We start from the raw sequence: 8063 nt of genomic DNA, 5'->3' as shown, positions 1-8063 counted from the left end.
CCCCGCGAGAACTCCACGGGAACTCCAAAGAGCCGGCGCCTGAGGCAGCAGGATATGCCCTAATCCTGGAGCCGCCCTATTCCCAGCAGGATCTACCCTAAACCTGGAGCCGCCCTATTCCCAGCAGGATCCACCCTAATCCCTGAGCAGGGTCACCTTTCAACCCAAAAATGCCATGCCTCATTCCTACTTGGCTATGGCTCTCAGCAGAAGGTGACAGACAAAGGCAGGAAGTGTGGAGAGCTTCAGAACTTGGCTGGACAGGGAGGAAAGCAGGGGCAGTGACTGTTTTGGATGTAGGTTTGAGAGAATCCTTTATTTCCCCTTAACATAGGAAAGAGTTAGTGTGCCCAATGCTGTTAGGAAGGAACTAGTAGAGATACACTGAGGAGGGACAGATAAAGGCCACCACTCCTTCACTGAAGAATGTCATCAAGCACCTATCTTGTGCCAGATACTTTGTAAAAGGTTAATAAGGTCCTTGCTTCTGTGGAACTTAGTTTTTAGATGGGGAGAAGGAAATAAGCACACAAATGAACAACACAGCATGAAGGAGAAATTGAGTGGGGTGATGTACTGGGTGGTGCAACCCGAGAATATATGAGGTAGCTGGGTCCAGGGTGTCATGGGATGTGCCACATAACCCAAGGAGCTGAGGATGTCAGGGGACAGCAGAGTTTGGTGAGGATGGAGCAGGGCTGGGGAGGAAAGTGGCCGAAGGACAGAGGACGGTTCCATAGGTGCTTTGGAGATGATGGAGTCAGGAAGGTGGATGACTCAGGGTTATACCTGTTACTCAGGTTGTGACCACTGAGTCAACTGTTGACTACTCCTACATGACTTTCAGGAGCTCAGACTCAGCAACAACCACAAACTCAGTTCCTTCCCACCAAATCTGCTGCTCCTCCCAACTTCCCAGTCTTGAGAGTGGAGTTGCCATTCTCCTGGTCACAGTGACTGGCAGACTCTGCTGTGATTGGCCATGCCTCTCTCTTTTTGAGACAGAGACTGTCTTGATAAATCTGAGGAGGAGAAGGTTTCCAACCAAATTCCCCCGCTCTCCTGCTTCCAATCTCCCACGTCTTTCCTCCTCCACCTCCACTCCCCACCCACTGCAGGCTCCATCTCTCCATTGGAAGGGAGATCCAGCAGACAAGGGAGGCGGGGACCCCACGATCACTCCTGTGCGTCCTCTCACCTGGGTGGATGTGGGATGGTCCCAAGATCTCTGACTGCTCCCTGAGTTGTTCCTTCCTTTCCTCTCTGCCTGGGCCCCAAAGGCCTCCTCAGAATGTCCACTCTGGGCAAACGAGGCCTGTTCAGTCTGCTTCCATGTGCCTGCTCATGTGGAACATAGGGATTGGCAATCCTGAGAGCAACAGGAAAGCAGAGGAGCAACTGCTTTGATCTGAAACTCTGACAGATCAGATTAGGATAATGGAGGGGTGTCTGAGAGCAAGACGTGAAGGAGGTGAGGTCAGAGCCTTGCCATTGCTCAGCTGCAGGACCCTCTTCAGGCTTATCTCTGCCAAAGCCTTTTCCTCTGTGTGGCCCAAGAGAATGGGGAGTCTTTGCCACCAGGAAGTTCAGAACTTCCCCAGGAAGAAAGAACTGGCTGGGAGGAGGCTGGACTCTCCCACACCCAGGGCTGGGGCCCAGCTTCCAATCTCCCATGTCTTTCCTGCTCTTCCTCCACCTCCCCTCCCCACCCAACCATGGACTCCATCTCTCCACTGGAAGGGAGGTCCGATGGACAGGTATGCCCTAGGTGCGGGTGGGAGCTCTGACAATGTAGCTCACAAACAAGCAGGAGGTGCTCTTGAGGAAGAAGCAGATTTGTCCACCCAGGTCCCATGATGCTTGAGGTGGCTTGGCTGTCTTATTTCCTGGAGATGATGCTCCTGCCGGCTCTGTAGGGGACTGCTGGCTGTTAGCATTCCCTTAGCTAGGAACAAGATCACCAGGACATAGAAACTTGGAGGTGGCGGTACTATAGTAGATGGAGACCCTGGCCCAGCGTCTCAGGCAGCAGATGAGTAGCCATCAGTCCCTGAACCCCCTAGCCCAGGGAACCTTGGCCCTCAGTTCCAGTAGGTGGATCCCTTCTCAGGACAGAAGTCCCCTGAAGAAGCCAGGGAGCCTCATCTCCCCTGTTGCTCTTTATGTCCTTGTCATCTCCTCCTCCATTCATGTCCTTGTAGTCCCTGGAGGACAGGAGTAGTGTGGTTTCTCTGTTCTCAGCACATGGCTCAGTAACATGCTCACCTGGGGTAGTTGTTGAAATTTAAAAAATAAACAAAGCCAATGGAAGCTACTGGAAGCAGGAGGCCTGGTCTCTTTTTCAGCCTCTGAGCACACCCAAACCTCACTGAGACAGGAACCTAGTGCGTACATTTCCTCCTACCCCTGCTCTACTCAGCTCTGAAAATGTTTCCTGAGCATCTGATAAGTCTTTCAAGGAGGCATTGAGACAGTCATTGTGGCTGCCTGGGCTGGGATTAGCTGAGCCTTGGGTGTATCAGCAAACCCTCCCTAGGGTGGTTGAGAGAAGGATGGGAAGGAGGGGCAAGGAGACAAACAGATTGAACCTAAGATTTACTGTGTGGCCTGAAGGATGTGACAGCTCCTCTTCGGGTTTTGGGCTCCCCAGCTGCTGGAGGAGAGGAGGGCTCATACTATTTGGGGGTCCCTAGCTTTGGTCAATGGTGGCAGAATTCCTCTGGGAGCCCTGGAGGTGGGGGTTGGGGATAAGGCCTGAGGTGCAGTCCCTGTGCTCTGGAGTTCCTGAGCGTCCTCTGCCGTCCCCTGGATGGTGATTGATGGCCCCAACGGGCAGCTTCTCTGCTCGAGCTGCTGCAGTTGCTGAGAATGTGTATTAATATTAATTGGGGCTAATTAGTTGGATAAATCAATCCGCCCCCAGGGAGCAGCTGCCCCTCCCTGGTTGATGAGGAGGAAGCCCGGGCTGAGGGGGTTGCTTCGGTGAATCAGCATGATGGAGAGGATTCTTGTGTGCGTGCAAAGGCCCCATCTGCGGGCAGTGGTGGGCTTAGCTTCCTTCACTGTGAGTGGAGGCCTGCTTGCCCGTGCCTGCTGTTGGTGTTTCATTGTGCGTGCCCGGCTGGGTGTGTGTGCGCTATGATGCTGATGGAGAATGTACATTTTGATATCTGTGGCTGGTGTGGGTGTGATGTGTGGCTGCATATGTACCTGTGTGGTTGTGCATCTGGTACCTGGAGATACCTGGTTCTCTGTATGTCTGGGCATCTGGTTGGTGCACATGTAGACACCTGGGGTATGCAGCTCTCAGGATGGGTACCCAGTGGGAGTGTCTGGTTATTGGGTTGAGGTCACCCTGGTGTCCCTGGCCTCATGGCTGCAGGCTTCTTGACACCATATTCTCTCCCCAACAAAGCTATACAGGTCCACCCTGGGTACCTTCCCAGTCTGGTCACCTTCAAGACCTCAGGTGTTCCAAGACCTCTTTATGTTCCAGGTGAAGTGAAAGGCTAAGACATTGGTCAAACCCTCACGGGGTTCAGTCAAACAAATACAATTCAGTTCAATTTAGTGAAACTTCACAGGGGGTTCCTCTAAGTCTTTTCTTGGGCCCGACTGGGGGGACAGGTTCATTATAAAGAGGATTCTGAACTAATTAGGGTGGTATGCACCAATATATCCAGTTACTCGGGAGGCTGAGGCAGGAGGATTGCATGAGGGCAGGAATTTGAGACTAACCTGGGCAACATGGCGAGACCAATAAAAAGATGAATCTGACATCTGCCCCAGACTTGTCTTAAAGAAGTTCCCAGTCTGGGTGTTGAAAGGTGTGCCACTGCACTTGGCTTTGTGTGTGAATTTCCTCTTTCTTAGATTTTTTTTTTTTTTTTTTTTGGTACTGGGGATTGAATCAGAGATGTTTAACTGTGGAGCCACATCCCAGCCCTTCAGCCCTTTTTATCTTTTGTTTTGATACAGGGTCTTGCTAAGGCTGGCATTGAATGTGTGATCCTCCTGCCTCAGCCTCCTGGCTTGCTGGGATTGTAGCATGTGCCACCACATCCAGCCCTGTGTAGGAGTTTTCTAAAGGAAGGAAGGGCCAGGTATGGTGGCTCACACCTCTAATCCCAGTGGCTCAGGAGGCTGAGGCAGGAGGATTGCAAGTTGAAGGCCAGCCTCAGCAATGTAGTGAGGCCCTAGCAATTTAGGGTGACCCTGTCTCAAAATAAAAAGGGCTGGGGATGTTGCTCAGTGGTTAGCGCCCCTGGGTTCAATCCACAGTGACCACCTCTCCCCCCCCAAAAAAAAAAAAAAAAAAAGAAAGAAAAGAAGGAAAGAAAAAGAAAGGCAGTATGAAGGAAGGAAAAGTCTGAGATAAGGCAGTATTTCTGAGAACACTTAGAAGATAATATTCTTAATAGGGACCCCTGGGGTAATGAGGCAATCTGCTCATAGGTGGAGGCTACTGGCAAAGAAACTATGGTCACTTCAGGTAGAATCTGGTCAGTTTATGATGTTAAACATTTAACAGCCCTTTGGAAATACTACTAATAAATTATTTTACTAAATTTTTTTGAGGTACTGATTATTGAATACTAAGCTGTATCCTTAGGTCTTTAAGTTTAAATTTTTTTTTTTTTTTTTTTTTTTTGGTACTCAGGATTGAACTCAGGGACACTCAACCACTGAGCCACAACCCCAGCCCTATTTTGTATTTCATTTAGAGACAGGTTCTCACTGAGTTGCTGAGGCTAGCTTTGAACTCACGATCCTCCTGCCTCAGCCTCCCAAACTGCTGGGATTATAGGCCTGTGCCACCATGCCTGGCCAAGTTTTTTAAAAAGTTTGAGACAGGGTCTCACTAAATTGCTGAGGGTCTGGTTAAACTGCTGAGGTTAGTGTGGATCTTGTGATCCTCTTGCCTCAGCCTCCATGTCTCTGGGATTATAAGCATACACCACCATGCCTGGCAGGCTTTCATGTCTTTATGATCTTGGGTCAAGGAATTACCATCTCCATATCTCAGTTGCCTTCACTTGGGAATAGAAGTGATAAGAAGAGCACTTGGCTAAGGGTTTTTTATAAGAGTATCATGTGACAGTACACATCAAGGGCTTGGCATAGTTCCTAGTCACATAGTAAGTACTCTAAATCAGTCAATGGAGATATGTGTGTGCCTACATATGAACACATGTTCAACATTTACAAAATTTACAAAATGTTGACGCTTTGTAAGCCCTATCGAGGAGATGGTGATGCAATGTTATCCCTGGGGCAACCAGGTCCTGTTGTCAGATTTTGGTTTTATAGGACCTTAAAAGGATTGCCCAGGCTGCAGTGAAGGGGTTGAGCTGGGGCTGGGCATCGTGGCACCTGCCTGTCATCCCAGAGACTGGGGAGGTTGAGGCAAAAGGATTGCACATTTGAGGTCAACCTGGGCAATTTAGTGAAACTAAAAAGGACTAAAAAGCAAAACCCAAAAAAAGGACTAAAGGTGTAGCTCAGTGGTGAGGCACCCCTGCTTCAATCTCCTGTACCAAGGGGAGGGGAAGAGGTTGAGCTAGGAATAGAGACTAGGGACAGGAAGGCCAGTGGGGAGGCCATTGAGCTCGAAGACAGAGAAGGGAATAGGCAGGCAGGAGGCTGGGAGTCAGAAGTGGGAGATGAAAAGGAAGCAGAATGACTTTGGACAGTGTGCGAGGCCTGGAGTTGGACTGCCAGGACTGGAATCTGGGCTCTGCCACCGACTAGCTGTGTGTTTTGGGGCAAATAGCTCTGTGGGTCTCAGTGTTTTCTTTTGCTGTGAAGTCAGAAAATAATATGGCCTACTTCCTAGAGCTGTTGCAAGGTTAGGTTTCTATATTTCTGCAAAGCTGGGTCTCTATTTTCTATCCTGGCTTTTCTTTTTAGTAATTTTTTAAATATGTATATTTTTAGTTGTCAATGAACCTTTATTTTATTCATTTATTTATATGTGGTACTAAGAATCGAACCCAGTGCCTCACATATGCTAGGCAAGTGCTCTACCACTGAGCCACCACCCCAGCCCTCCTGGCTTTTCTTCTAATTGCTCTTCTCAACCCCTATTCCCTCTCCTCCACAGCCTTTAGTGTACTTGATTTTTTGTAAGGAACCAGACAGCAGAGCCGTGGCTTGTTGGTCCTTATTTTAGGAGTGAGGATTGCTGTCTGACCTTCTTCTTTTCTGCAGTACCAGCAGCCCCTCACCCTAGCTGGAAGGGAGACCAGAAGTCTCTGTCCCAGGAAGTTGTTCTTGGAGCCAAAGAAGCACTGGGGTTGAGTCCCAGGGTGGCTGCCCTCTAGATGAGGAGGGGTGGGGTTGACTCCAGGTAAGCATTCACCTCTGAGCCCTTTTCTCCTGCTTCCCTCAGCTTTAATTGCAGCAACCCCATCTATGGCTAGACTCTGAACCCCCTGAATTTGAAGAAGACATGTGGGGGCTCCTGGGGGATGAGGGATCTCCACTGGCAAACAGAACTTCCATCCTGGGCATAGGTATGGATACAGGTGGAAGCTTCCATTCCAGAGAGTGTTTGGGGGGTCTCCAGACCACAAGATTCTGTCTCAGGTACTCATTGATGCTGTGGGTAGGCTCAACCTAGCCTAGAGGAACTAGGTTCCAGGGGAGTAGAAGGGCCTGTTTCTTACATCAATATCCATCCATTTAGCTCTGCACAAGGGCTTTAAATAACTCCTGCCCTAGCCACAGCTAAACAGACCATGTTTTTTACAGGTGGCAGTTCATTAATATATCAGCTCATTGTACAGGTGCTCACTCATTAATATATCATTTCATTAATCAATTAATTTATATAGCTATCCATCCACCTACACGTTCCCTTACTCCTTCATTAATCCATCCATTTATCTACCTATCTATTCTTTATCCATTCAACCATCCATATAGTTATCATTTCAGTCTCTATCCATCAATTTCACCACTAATCCACTATTTAATTTATCTAACAAAGTTTTATTGAATGGTTACTCTGTGTCAGACACTACAAGCTATATGGGATACATCAGTGAACAAAATGAACAAACATTCCAGCCCTTGAAAAACTTACATTTTTCCTCTCATCCACCCATCTTTCCATCCTTCTACTCTTCTATCCACCTATCTATTTATCCAAATTCTCATCCATCTTTCCAAACATGCATGCATCTACCACATTTCAAACTCATTCTAAGTATCCACACTGCGGCCCTGTACTGGGGACACAGCACAAGACCTGAGCCTTAGGGTCTGCTGTGCTTTTAGACATTCAAATGAATTAATCAGAAAGTGATTGGGGCTCAAAGAGAAGGTCAAAGCTTGTGGGAGCTCACAAGATGAGGCTGAAATTTTCTTTAACAGAGATCCTAGAAGCCTGGGAGTGTAGCTCAGTGGTAGAGCACTTGCCTAGTATGTGCAAGGCCCTGATTCTATCTCCAGCACTGTAAGAGGGGAAAAAAAAAAGACTAGGTAGAATTCAGATTTGCTGAGGCGCAGGGCAAGGGAAGCACTGAATTCCTGGAGGAGGAATTTTTCCTAGGGATTCAACCCAGGGGTGCTTTACCTATGATTTACATCCCCAGCCCTTTTTATTTTAAATTTTGAGACAGGGTCTCACTAGGTTGCTTAGAGCTTCACTAAATTTATGAGGCTGGCCTTGATTTTGGGATCCTCCTACCTCAGTCTCCAGAGTTGCTGGGATTACAAACATGTGTCATGCTGCCTGGCTTAAGTTGGTTTTGAAGGATGTTAGAGATGGTGTGAGTCTAGAAGGCTGTAGGACTGACTGTAAGCTGCTTGTTTTGCCTGAAGCAGTATGCATGTGTGTGTGTGGAAGGGATAGAAGGGGAAGCTATGGAGAGTTGATTTTTTTTCTTGTGTGTGTGGTGCCGGGAATTGAACTCAGGGCCTCATGGCACGCTAGACAAGTGCTCTACCACTGAGTTACATCCCCAGCCCTAAAAGTGCATCATTTAGAGCCCTGAAGGACAATCAAAGATATCAGACTTTTTTTTGGAGGGGGGGTACTGGGGATTGAACTCAGGGGC

This window comes from Spermophilus citellus, assembly GCF_964194105.1.
Source record: "Spermophilus citellus genome assembly, chromosome: 9".
Classification (NCBI taxonomy): Eukaryota; Metazoa; Chordata; class Mammalia; order Rodentia; family Sciuridae; genus Spermophilus; species Spermophilus citellus.
This window is presented reverse-complemented; position numbering follows the sequence as displayed.